The sequence below is a fragment of the Loxodonta africana genome, chromosome 17 (genome assembly GCF_030014295.1).
Source record: "Loxodonta africana isolate mLoxAfr1 chromosome 17, mLoxAfr1.hap2, whole genome shotgun sequence".
Lineage (NCBI taxonomy): Eukaryota > Metazoa > Chordata > Mammalia > Proboscidea > Elephantidae > Loxodonta > Loxodonta africana.
Window position 1 is genome coordinate 59411649 of NC_087358.1, and position 14834 is coordinate 59426482.

Consider the following 14834-nt stretch of genomic DNA (forward strand, 5'->3'; position numbering starts at 1 on the left):
GATGTAAAAGACCTATACAAAGAAAGCTACAAGACACTACTGCAAGAAACCAAAAGAGACCTACTATAAGTGCAGAAACAACTTGCTCACGAATAGGAAGACAGCATTGTGAAAATGTCTATTCTACCCAAGGTGATCTACAGATACAATGCGATCCGTATCCAAATTCCAATCCATTTTTAATGAGATGGAGAAACAAATCACCAACTTCATATGAAAAGGGAAGAGGCCCCGGATAAATAAAGCATTACTGAAAAAGATGAACAAAGTGGGAGGCCTCACACTACCCGATTTTAGAACCTATTATACCACTGCAGTAGTCAAAACAGTCTGGTACTGGTACAACAACAGGTACAAAGACCAAAGGAGCAGAATTGAGAATCCAGGCATAACTTCAACCACCTATGAGCAGCTGATATTTGACAAACCCCCAAAGTCCATTAATTGGGGAAAAGACAGTCTTAACAAATGGTGCTGGCATAACTGGATATCCATCTACAAAAAAATGAAACAAGACCCATATCTCACACCATGCACAAAAACTAACTCAAAATGGATCAATGACCTAAATATAAAACCTAAAACAATAAAGATCATGGAAGAAAAAATTGGGACAATGCTAGGAGCAATATACACAGAATACAAATCATAACTAACAATGCACACACACCAGAAGAGAAACTAGATAACTAGATCAAAAGACTTCAACAAAAGAGTAAAAAGACAACCTACAGACCAGGAAAAAAATTTTGGCAACGACAAATCCGATCAGCATCTAATCTCTAAAATCTACAAGATACTGCAAAACCTCAACAACAAAAAGACAAATAACCCAATTTAAAAATGGGCAAACAGGCAGTTCCCCAAAGACATTCAAGCGGCTCCCAGATATATAAGGAAATGCTCACGATCATTAGCCATTAAAAAAAAAAAGTGCAAATCAAAACTGCAATGCAATACTGTCTCACCCCAATAAAAAACTAGCATTAATCAAAAAAACACAATAATAAATGTTGGAGAGGTTGTGGAGAGACTGGAACACTTATACACTGCTGGTGGGAGTGTAAAATGGTTCAACCACTTTGGAAATCAAGTTGGCACTTCCTTAAAAAGCTAGAAATAGAAGTACCATAAACAAAAAAAACTCGTTGGCATCAAGTCAATTCTAACTCAAAGCCACCCTATAGGACAGAGTAGAACTACCCCACAGGGTTTCCAAGGAGCGCTTGGTGGGTCTGAACTGCTGACCTTTTGGTTAGCAGGCGTAGCTCTTAACCACTACGCCACCAGCATTTCCCAGAAGTACCACATGATCGAGCAATTCTACTCCTTAGAATATATCAGAGAGAAATAAGAGCCAATACACAAATAGATATACACACACCCATGTTCACCGCAGCACCGTTCGCAATAGAAAAAGGTAGAAACAACCTAGGTGCCCATCAACAGACATAATCTGGGTAAACAAATTATGGTATATTCACACCATGGAATACTATGCAATAATAATGAACAATCACGAATCTGCGAAACATCTCATAACATGGATGAATCTGGAAGGCATTATGCTGAGTGAAATTAGTTGCAAAAGGATAAAGATTGTATGAAATCACTATGATAAGAACTCAAGAAAAGGTTAAACACAAACATTCTTTGATGGTTAGAAGGGTGGGGAGAAAGGAAGGGGGTATTCACTAACTAGATAGTAGATAAGAATTTTCTTAGGTATAGGGAAGGACAACACACAATACAGGGGAAGTCATGACAATTGGACTAAACCAAAAGCTTAAAAGTTTCCTGAATACAACCAAACACTTCAAGGGACAGAGTAGCAGGGCCGGGGGTCTGGGAATCATGGTTTCAGGGGACATGTAGGTCAATTGGCATAACAAAGTTTTTTAAGATGTTCTGCATCCCATTTGGGGTCTTAAAAGCTAGCGAGCAGCCATCTAAGATGCATCAATTGTTCCCAACCCACCTGGAACAAAGGAGAATGAAGACCACAAAAGACACAAGGAAAATATTAGCCCAAGTGACAGAAAGGGCCACATAAACCAGATTCCATCAGCTTCAGACCAGAAGAACTAGATGGTGCCTGGCTACCACCAATGACAGCCCTAACAGGGAACACAATACAGAATCCCTGATGGGTGGGGTGCAGAACTCAAATTCTAGTAAAAATGATCAGACTTAATTGTCTGAGGCTGGAGAGACCTTCAAAGACAGGGCTCTCCGACTGTCTGTTAGCCTAGAACAGAAACCATTCCCAAACCCAACTCTTCAGAGAAAGATTAGACTGGACTGTAAGACATAAAATGATACTCATGAAGAGACTAAATGGGCAGCTCCTGTCCAGAGGTGAGATGACAAGGCAAAAGGGACAGGACCTGGTTGAATGGACACGGGAAATCCAGGGTGGAAAGGAGGAGTGTGTTGTCACATTATAGGGAGAGCAACTAGGGTCACATAAAACCGTGTATAAATTTTTGTATGAGAAACTAATTTGAACCGTAAACTTTCACTTAACGCACAATAAAAAAAAAAGTTGAACTATGTCAGCATATTGCTTGTTTACAAAATTAAATGAAAAGATAAGAGAACGCTTTATTAACAAAAATGGATTAATATTGTAAATTATATGTACAGGTAGTCTCTGACTTATGACATATGAGTTACAATGAACTGCACTTTCAATGATCTGGGTTTTTTATTGTTGTTTTTGGTACATCTTATCTTTAGTAATGTGTACTATGTACTACATTAAACATGTAAGTTTCTATGTAATGTTTCCAACCCTCAATGACAAATAAAGATTGGATTTATAGAGATATTGAAAATAAGTGTAATAATAATGAAAAGAATCCCATCCTAATTCAGGCACTACCTGTACGTATTTTACCATAATAAAAAAAAAAAAAGTGGGGAGAGTGTTCCAGTATAAAATCTGACTATCAATCTGGTTCAAGATAATGAAATAACTATAGAAATAATGTGGGGGGTCGGGGGGAGGAGGAAGGAAAAAAAGCTATGTGGAAGTCAGAGTGGAGAGGGAGGTGGGCCAGCATGGAAGCTTAGGAAAGACTTGGTCATGCTCTAATGATCATTGTAGCTCCAGCTCTGTCCTGAGAAGCTGTCCATTAGTGTCTAACCCTACAGTGAAAGCAAATTGCCTGCCTACCACATTGCCTTAACAGTAGCCATTAAAATCATCCAACTCACTCTGTGAACTCTGATTTCATGTCCACTAAGCAACCTTCTGATAAGCAACCTTCTGATGGTAATTCATCTCTCAAGATTTGACCACAAGCATATATACTTGTCAGGGAATACCAGTGGCTATTGAATCTTTTCAAAAACTGTATTTTCTAATTGTAAATTAATACATCAGTATTCTGGATGTTATACACTGAATTCTTGAGGGTTTGCTTAATCTGATTCAGTACACTGTAGTGGGTTGAATGGAGTCCCCCAAAAGATATGTCCAAGTCCTAATCCCTGGTAACTGTAAATGTGACATTACTTGGAAATAGGGTCTTTGTATATGTAAGTAGTTAAGGATTTCTTACTGGATTTAGGCTGGGTCTCAAATCCAATGACTTATGTCCTCATAAGGAGAAGACACAGAGACACACAGAAGGAAAGGCCATTTGAAGACAGAGTCAGAAATTGGAGCGATGCTTTCACAAGCCAAGGAACACAAAAAGCTACCAGAAGTTGGAAGTGTCAAGGAAGAGTTCTCCCCTTGAGTCTTCACAGGGAGTGTGGCACTACAGACACCTTGATTTTGGACTTCTGGCCTCCAGCATTATGAGAGAATAAATTTATCTTGTTTCAAGCCATCAGTTTTGTGGTAATTTTTTCTGGCAGCTCTAGGAAACTAATACGGTTCCCAAGCCCAACCACGTAAAGCTGTGGTAATGATTGAATATCTAAACTTCTAAAGCAGAGAGACAATTGCAACATGGTGACTCTATCAAGCATTTGTTGAAAGATTTCGGTAACTAGGTACCTGATACTCCCCTGGCAAAACCTTCCATATCACTGGGATTTCCATTTCCATCTTCAGTTTTTAACAATAGACAGATATGTAGGTTTAGCTGTTACAAGGTTTTGACATCTAACCTATTGTGTACATTCAGTGCTTATTTAAAGAATTTTAAAAAGCATAGAGATTTGTAGAAGACTAAAATGAAGTTCTTGCAAATACAGAAATTAAATGTAGAAACCCAAAGTTTCTGATACCAAAATCTGCATTCTTGACCCTATCCTGTGTACTGCCCGTCCTTATCATGGCCTTTGTTCTCTTGACAGCACCCCTTCACTGTTTATTATCTTAAGATTGCTGAATCCATTGAAGTAATTACTGCTTTTATCATGCCAAAAGCTCCAACGCACCAGCTGCTCCATGGGAAAAAGATGTGGCAGCCTGCTTCCATAAAGACTACAGGCAGTTCTGTTCTGTCTTACAGGGTCTCTAGGAGTCAGAAGCAACTGAACAGCAGTGGGTTTGGTTTTGGTTATTGTAACCACTGGAGTTCCAGGGTAGTGCAAAAGGTTAAGCATTCGCCTATTAACAAAAAGGTTGGTGGTTGGAAACCACTCAGAGGGAGAAAGACCTGGCGATCTGCTTCAGGAGGGTTCAGTATAAACATGCTTATACTGTACAACCCATGCGGTTGCCATGAGTCAGAACTGACTCAACAACAACTGTTCTCTTTTTTCTTTCTTTTTTACTTGCAACTATATTATGAGAAAAGCATTCAGAATTGCACAAGGAAGGATGTAGTGAAGTATTTATGATAGGCTACACCTTGGAACTGGAATCTTGTATGGTCAGTGGCATCACTAGGGTTTTTTTTTTTTTTTTTTTTTATGGTCAGTGGCATCACTAGGAGGGTGTGGGCAGAGGCGTAACTCAAGTATGGCAGATATGGAAGGTATCGCACCAGTCCTGGGTTCGTGGCGCCACTGAGCAGTTTCTATTAACCCAGTATGGCTAATGGTTTATCTTCAGAAAATGAATAGTATGGCAAGCACTGAAATTAAGCCCCTATCCAAACATCTAACATCCTCTTTTAGATAATTTTACCATAATATCAGCTCAAAAATACAAGTCAAGCTCATTAATTTTTTAATTAACACATTACCATGCTTGAGGAAGGACGTTGGGCCCTGCTGGGTTAATAGAAACTGCTCAGTGGCACCACACACCCAGGACCCTTACAATACCTTAGATACGCCACTGGGCGGGAACCAGGTTGGGTGACACTGACAGAGGAGGTGACACCAAAATGACTGCCTATAAAATTATTGTGCAGTGTTTCAGCAGAAATTTATTATTTTGTATAAAAATATCCCTGTAGTTATAACAAAAGTTTTTTTCATAAGCCCAGCTTACAAGTATCAATATACCTACAAGTCTAAAACTCCATGCTAATTTATTTTTTTGATCTTCTAATGTGTTCCAGTCAGAGCTGTCGTTTTTATCCAGTTACAATGATGCTTGGAATCGTGTGGTTTCATCAGCATGCGCCCCAGGCATGCGCCCCAGTGTTTTTTTTGTTGCTGCTGGTGTTTTTATAGTTTCTGATTTTGTTAAATTTTCTGGTGTTTTAGCTACAATATTGTGGTAACTAGCATTAGTAAACCTATATCGATAATGAGGTAGTATTTAAAGGAAAAGGAGAAAAATAAAAGCCTTCGGCTCAGTTACTAGTAATGTTGTATATGATAATACTGTAATTCAATGTAGAAAGGTTTTATAAAACAATTTTGTTGTTAGTATTCATATAATCTAAGAAATATTATATTTAAACAATTTACAACTATAGTTATCACGTATCACTTACATGTGTTACCAAACCTGGGAAGGTGAGTCCTTGTCCAGTGCACTCAGGCTTGTCCATTATCTGGACACCAGTCTTTTAGAAAGAGAAAGTAACTTTATTGCAATGCACAGAGCAAGGAGACAGGAAGAAGCTCCTCAGATCCAGCTCCCTGAGCTATGCAGAAGCAGGGCTTATATGTGATTTGGGCAGAAAGATGGTGGCCATGCAGGTATACTGGGAGGGAAAATTCTAGAAGGTAGGCCAGGAAACAGGAGGTGACATGGTTCTTCTCAGACTTCTTGCTTTGGAATAGGGTCCAGGTGCTGATTTTCCTTCTGGTTCATTCCACCTGTTGCTGCGTCCTCTGTTGAAGTCAGTTAGTGGTCATAGCTGGTCCTTCTGCACATGCAGGGTGGGCCAAGTCTGGCTTGGGCTATTTTAAGGACTAGTGGAAATTTACTGGTGTTTGTAGGGTCAGGTTACACAAGTATAACAATTATGGATTGTACAACTCTTTAATAACTAAATAGAGAAGTTGACAATTTAAAACATGAAGTGGGGAAATGCTGTGTTTCTTGATATGTGTTTAGAAATATAACTTAAATCTTAAATTCAGGTTTTAAAAAATTTTTAGTCTTCTCAAAATTTTCTTTAAAAATGTCACTGTCTTGCAAATATATATCTGACTTTAATGAAATTTTCAGGGTTTAAGTTTAAATTATGGTTTTAAAAAATAGTGACACATTAAAAGGTGAGTTGGTGAAACGCATTAATTTTGATGAGGTCATTCACAAGTTCATAGCTTTGAAGGCCAGGAAAGGACAGTTCTGATTTAGTCGAGATATTCACTAAGTGCTGAAATGCTTGTGTATTTGTTCCTTTTTATTTTTATGGTATTATTTCATTTACGAATATATTCCCATATGCATTGGTCTACAACTTCTACATTATTTGGGCTGTTATTGATTATGCAAACCTAATCCATTACTGTTTCTTGTGTAACGGTAAAGTTTAACATTAAAATGAACATCATTTTGATATAGTTCTTAAATATTTTTACTTCAAATTTTATTGTTTTCTGACTTTAAATTTTCACTTTAACCACATGAAACTGTAAATGTAAATACACTTAAGCTATATGTATGATATTATAATTTAAAGCTGTAATTCTGATATTGCTAGTTGTTTATGTCACTACTACTGCCTTTACTTTCAGTGATATACAGGAATTACGATTTACAGGTAACATTACTACAAAAAATATTACTAAGGATTCTGCATGGTCTGGTTTGGGAGGAGGTCCATGGGGGTGGAGAGGTGACACCATGAGTTATTGCACCATGCAACACCAACCCTAATGATGCCACTGTGTATGATGGTGACTGACTCTCCCTAATACATGTGACCAAAACTACAGAAAAGAAAATGCAGTATAATCTACAAGTAAAACCCCCTTAGGCTATCTACCATTACACAATAAACACTGCCTTTTTTAAGCTACATTCATGGCTGGGTGAATGGCCCAGATAAACTCTGTCTTATTGAACTCATAATAATGAGTTTTCTGTGATGACCAACCTAGTTTGATAAAACCCTTCTCAGTTCCTGTCCTTAAAATGTGGGAAGAGAAGTGTGAGTGAGGAGGGTGGGGAAGTACCTGACTTGGAATCTTTTCAAAGCAAACCTCAATTTTTGTAAAACTCATCATTTGCTAATTCTACATGAAATTTAAGCAACAGGCAAGGAGGAGAAAAAGGGGAAATACTTAGGTTGTAACAGAGCTTTTCAGAGTTCTTTCTTTTCCAACAATTACTTTTTAAAAACATTCTTACCTTTCAAAATGTCCTTACAAACTTGGGACAGAAAATTCACTGAATTCACGGGTGCTGCGGAAAAGTAGAGAAACTTGGAGGAAATATGAAAGGCCTGGGAGTGGGGACGTGAGTGATGCTGCTTTGTTGCTTTTATTGGCTTGGACAGATTCGTGTTTTCTTTCTAATTTCCTGCCATCTTCATAAGAGATATCAAGAACAGTTCTCTCAATTCTCCTATAGTGTGAGAAATGTGATTTATAATAGAATCAATATTCCATAATTGAAAATATTTTGTGTTTGGTTGTCTGATAGAATATGTTTATCAGAATTACCCCATAGCTCTAGAGATTGGTATGTCAACAAAACAGTTCAATAATAACTCTCCCTTAGAGGTGGAAAAGTGACAAAGTGATGAGAGCTATAAATGCAAGTATTTGCCATATGAATGCAAAAGCACCAAACACATCCATTTATTTATATATTTATTTTTGTGGTAGTAGCCAGGCACCATTTAGTTGTACTGGACTCAGTCTGGTGGAGGCTGTGGTTGTTGTGGTCCATTAGTCCGTTGGACTAATCTTTCTCTTGTGTCTTTAGTTTTCTTCATTCTCCCTTGCTCTGAGGTGGGAGACCAATGGAGTATCTTAGATGGCCACTCACAGGCTTTTAAGACCCCAGATGCTACTCACCAAAGTAGAATGTAGAACTTTTTTTTATAAACTGATGTTATGCCAGTTAAGTTAGATGTTCTCTGAAACCATGGACCCCACAGCCCTCAACCCAGTAATTTGGTCCCTCAGGGAGTTTGGGTGTGTCTATGAGCTTCCATGACTTTGCTTGTACAAGTTGTGCTGGCTTCCCCAGTGTTCTATACTGTCTTGCCCTTCACCAAAATTATCATGTATCTATCAAACACATCCATTTATTTCTTAGTTCAACAAATATTCATAAGTATGAATGGCTTCTAGCACTAGGTTAGCACCTGTTGAAAAAGATAGACGTGGTTCCTCTTGTGATGGAGTGTACTTTCTAGTGGATAATAGATAACACAGCATAAACAAATCAATAAACCAGATAATTCCAACATGTGACAAGGGCCTTACAAGAAATAAAGCAATGGGCTGTGATACTAAACAAGCACGAAGCCCTGGTGGTACAGTGGTTAAGCATTCAGCTGGCTAACCAAAAAAGGTTGGCAGTTTGAATCCACCAGGTGCTCCTTGAAAACCCTATGGGGCAGTTCTACTCTGTCCTATAGGGTCACTTTTAGAATCAACTCAATGGCAACAGGCACAGTATAGTATTAATCAAGCACAGAAGAGCTGCTTCAATTTAGAAAATGGAGAACCCAGTCACAGCACATATTGAAAATTTTGTCTTTAAGCTTATAGGAGATTTGTCATTGTTATTAGCTGCTGTGGAGTCAGACCTGACTCATGGTGACCCCATGCACGATGGAAGGAAATGCTGTCCAGTCCTGCCCTAGCCCCATAATTTGTTGTAGCTCAGACCATTGTGATCCATAGGGTTTTCGTTGGTTAATTTTTGGAATTAGATTACCAGGCCTTTTTTCCTAGTCCATCTCAGTCTAGATGCACCACTGAAACCTGTTCAGTGTCCTAGCAACACTCAAGCCAGCACTGATAGATGGGTGGTGGCTGCACATGAGGTACATTGGCCAGAAACTGAAACTGGGCATCCCACAGGGAAGGTGAGAATTCTACCACTGACCACCAGTGCCCCCATATACAGGAGATTTAGTAGAAGTGAAACAGATGATGGAGTCTTACACAGATTATCAAATTAGAAAAAGAAGCATAACTACTGAAGTATTACTTTTCATTTACTGGCAGAGGTTAGGGTTCTAGATGAAAACAAGTTCTGTTTATCTGTGTTTTAAAAATGAGTGTGGTTATTCATAATGGAAAGTATAACGATAAAAGTTCAGTCACATGGTAGACAGAAAACCCATTGCTGTCAAGTTGATTCTGACGCATAGCAACCCTATGCATTTTCAAGGAGCACCTGGTAGATTCAAACTGCTGATCTTTTGGTTAGCAGCTGTAGCTCTTAACCACTATGCCACCAGGGTTTAAGCAAGTATTAAAAAATGTTCTCTGGTAGCTTTTTTGAGGTTTTCACAAACATAAAAAAATCACACTATATGTGCATCTTGAATATACCATAATTAACCTGAGCTGAGTTAAAGAACGGGGCAAGAAACTAAGTTTTGAGGAGACTATAGTGGCTAATGGGCTGGGCTTCAATAAAAAGGGAGATATGTATTTACTTATTTGCAAATTATTAATGATATGTAAATATATCACAGCACCAGAAAGATAATCCAGGCACAGAATATACTGGGTTGTTGGTACATAACATAGTTTACTCTAAGAAATTGCCAGTTTTCATCATTAACCTATAATTCTGATGTCTTTTATTATTTTTCAAGAAGTGACTTTTATTGTTTAAGATAATTAATACAGCCATTGATCATACCAAGTCATTTCTCAGCGTTCATTTCTTTCTGTTTGTGAAACTGGACTACTCAATGTAATGTTGAGACAAGACTTTGGTCATAATTTAGAATGCAAGTATAGATAATCTTTGATGCTTTATTTAATCAAGACAAGATGCAAGGAGGAGCCAAGATGATGGCTTAGTCAGACACGTCTTGCTGTCTTCCTACAGCAAAGACCTGAGAAACCAAGTGAAACAGATACAGATGACAATCCTGGAACCCTGGACATCAATTGAAAGGGTAAAGAATTAGATCAAACACCAACTGGAAGAAGAAACTGATCAAAAACAGTGAATAAGGAGAGATATGGAGCAGAAGGTACCTGCTAGCAGACCCAGCACAGCATGGTAAACTTGAGACAAAGCCAACAGTGATCCCAGGTGAGGAGCACAGAAAGGCAACTTCACAGAATTCCCAACAGGAAACAGAGAAACAGTATTGACATACCCAGAGTGAAGCAGGGTGAAAAGGACACAAAGCAGGACTAGGGGGGATGGGTGCAGGAGGGAGGGCAAGAGCTCCCGGTATCCCGGCGTCCAAGGAGCAGCAGGGGAGCTGGGACCCAGAGACAGGGAGCTTGCCAGTGGGGGGTCCATGCCCATTGGGGTGGGTGACGCACATGGAGGGATAGATCTGCAGAATGTTAGTGGGAAGTCCTCCACCTGACCAGACCATGGACAACCCGCCTCCTTGCATTTGATCAGGGCTGGGTCTGATTGCTGGCTGCAGCCAATGCAAAGTGCCCAGGAACCCTTGCCCAGTGACCTGAGGAGCATGCTCCCCCTTCCCCATCCTCCTGGTAATTAGAGGCATGAACCCTTCCTCCCTGAAGCCCCCAATCACTGAGGACACAGACTGAGCCCCTCTTCCCCTCCCGCCACCCAACCCCAACCACCACCCTCCACCTGGCAGCAGCTGTGGTGTTTCCAGCCACCCAGCCATGCCCCCTGCCCTGGCCATCCTAGTGGTGCAGAACTGCTCTGGTGACCTAGTCTGCCTGCCCCTTTCCCCAACCTTTTCCCTACCCCCTGAGCAGCATGGGCCCACTTTTGCAACTCCACCCACCCACTCTGGCATCCCCACCCACTGACCCGCCCCACCCCAAGTGGAACAGGACTGATCTGGCAACCCCACCAGCCTGCCCCTGCCCCTCCCAACCCACCCCTTCTAGAGACACGAGACTGCTCTGACAACCATGCACCCCCCCAACTGACCCACCCACGCCCAAGCAGTGGAGAACACATTCCCATGGTCCCACTCCCCCACCACACCCACCAAACCCAACTCAGAGTGGGCCATCACCTGCTCCCATGCCACTGGACCAATGACAGACAGCGGCCAACACCCACCAAGCCTGTCCTCAGCTGCCCTGTAAAACCAGTGAACAGAGATTTGTGCCCACACTGCCAGCCACTGGTCTATCTACCCAGAGCCAAGTGGTAAGCGCTCCAGTGCTGCCAGACTAGGGACCAGCATATCACACCACCCCACCCACCCAGATATATCAAAACAAAATAAAAAATCAGGATGCAGCAAACAAACAATCAATCAATAAATAAGTATAACACCTTAATGCCTTGGAGACAACTGACAATATCAAATCACATAAAGAAGCAGGAGAAGATGTCTCAAGCAAGTGACCAAAATAAAGGGCCAAAAAACCTTCCTGAGGAAGAAACGGTAATGGAACTACCCAATAAGGAATTCAGAAGACTTATATACAGGATCCTCCAAGACCAAGAAAGACATCAAGGAAAACACAGACAAAACTCTACAAGGATTCAGGAAAATAATACAAGAACAAAATAAATAGACAAGTAGAAACCATATAAAAACAGCACCTAGAAATCCAGAAGATCAACTATAAAATCTCAAAAATAGATAACTCAATGGAAGGACATAGGAGTAGAATTGAATCAGTGGAAGACAGAATCAGTGAAATGGTAGACAAATCCCTTGTCACTAATTTGTTTGAGGAACAATCAGAAAAAAGAATGACGAAAAATGAAGGAAGCCTAAGAGTTATGTGGGACACTATCAAGAGGAATAATTTACATATGATTGGAATTTCAGACAAGGAGGAGAGAAAAAAAAAAGCACAGAGAATTTTTGAAGTTTGGGGGCAGAAAACTTCCCTAACATCATGAAAGATGATAAAATATCCATCAAAGAAGCTCAAAGAACCCCCATACAAGAGAGATGCCAAAAGAAAGTCAATAAGACATATCATAATCAAACTTTCCAAAACCATAGACAAAGAAAGAACCCTGAGAGCAGCTCGGAAAAAACAAATCACCTACAAAGGGGAACCAATAAGTCTAAACTCTAATTTTTTGGCAAAAACCATCTGGCAAGAAGGCAATGGGATGACATACATAAAGCCCTGAAAGAAAAACATTACCAACCAAGAATTATGTATCTAGCAAAATTGTCTCTCATATATGATGGTTAAACTAGAACATTTCCAAATAAACAGACATTAAGAGAATTTGTAAAAACAAGACCAATCTTACAAGAAATATAAAAGGGAGTCCTTTGGACAGAGAACCAACATCAGAAAATGCCCTGAGATTAAGACACATGACAGCATCACCCGGATACCAGCCCGGATAAAGAATTCCCCAAAACAAAATAAAGCTACAAGACTAAAAACAGGATACCAGAGACATCAACGTGTAAATGACAACGACTTCAAAATAAAAAGGCAGGATAAATGGCATACTTATAGAACTTCCCTATAGAGAAGAAATCAAGGTCATATCAAGATATAATAGACTGTTTAAACTTAGGAACATAAAGGTAAATTCCATGGTAATCACAAAGAAATCTAATAAACCTACTCACCAAAAGAAAAAAGAAAAAAATTATAAAGACTCAGTTAACAAAAAATCAATGACAATGAAGAAAATGAAAAGGAAATCCATAAACAAAGAAAACTCCATACAGAAAAGTAAGTGGAACAAAGAAACCATCAACACCATCAAAAAAAGAAAGAAAATGAAAGAAAAAATGTGACAAAATAACAGCAGTTAAATTCACACCTATGGATAATCACACTGAATGTAAATGGCTTAAATGCACCAGTGAATATAGAGTGGCAGAATGAATAATAAATATGACCCATCAATATGTTACCTACGAGAGATACTCCTTAGACACAAACATAAAAATAAGACAAAAATCAAAGAATGGAAAAAAAAAAATCTAACAAATGATAACCAAAAAAGAGCAGGAGTGGCAATATTAATCCCTGATAAAATAGACTTTAAGGCAAAATTCATCATAAGAGAAAAGGAAGGGCACTACATAATTACTAAAGGGTTAATCCACCAAGAGGACATAGCCATAATATTTATGGACCCAACAACAGAGCTCCGAAATACCTAAAACATACCCTAACGGTATTGAAAAGAGAAATAGACAATTCCACAATAATACTGGGAGACTTTAACACCTCATTTTCAATGAAGGAAGGACAACTAGAAAACACTCAACAGAGATACAGAAAACCTAAACAACACAGTCAACCAACTTGACCTAATAGACGTATACAGAATACTCCATCCAATAGCAGCACAGTACACACTCTTCTCCAAACCACATGGGTCATTCTCCAGACTAGACCATATTTTATGCCACAAAGCAAGCCACAATAAATTTTAAAATACTGAAGTAATACAAAGTATATTCTGTAATCACAATGCTATAAAATTAGAAATCAATAACAGGAAGAGCCAGGAAAAAATCAAATACATTAAAACTGAAAAACACCTTGGTTAAAAACCAATGGGTAATAGAAGAAATTAAAAATGAAATTAAAAAATTCCTAGAATCAAATGAGAATAAAAACAACATACCAAAGCCTTTGGGACACAGCAAAGGCAATGTTAGAGGTCAGTTGATAGCAATAAATGCACGTATAAGAAAAGAAGACAGAGCCAAAATGAATACCTTAACACTACAACTTGACCAAATAGAAAAAGAGCAGAAAAAGAAGCACACAGCCACCAGAAGAAAGGAAATAATAAAGATTTGAGCGGAAGTAAATGAAACAGAAAAATAATCAAAACAATTGACAAGATTAGAAGTTGGTTCTTTGAAAGGATCAATAAAATAAATAAACCACTGGCCAAAATGACAAAAGAAAAGAAAGAGAAGATGCAAATAACCCATATAAGAAATAGGATGGGTGACATTACAACAGAAGCAACAGAAGTAAAAAGGATCATAACAGAATATTATGAAAAATTAAACTATGACAAATTAGAAAACTGAGAAGAAATGGACAAATTTCTAGAAACAAACTACCTATGTAACCTAACACAAACTGAGGAACAAAAAATTCTGGCCAGATGGCTTCACTGGAAAATTCTACCAAACATTCAGAAAAAAAAAAAAAACCATTGCTGTTGAGTTGATTTCGACTCATAGCAACCCTATAGGACAGAGTAGAACTGCCCCACACAGTTTCCAAGGGGTGCATGGTGGATTCAAACTGTCGACCTTTTGGTTAGCAGCTGTAGTGCTTAACCATGATGCCACAAGGGTCCAGTACTATTCGAACTATTCCAGAACATGGAAAAGGAAGGAATACTCCTGAATTCATTCTATGAAGCCAACATAACCCTGATAATAAAGCCCAGCAAAGACATCAATAAAAAAGAAAATTAT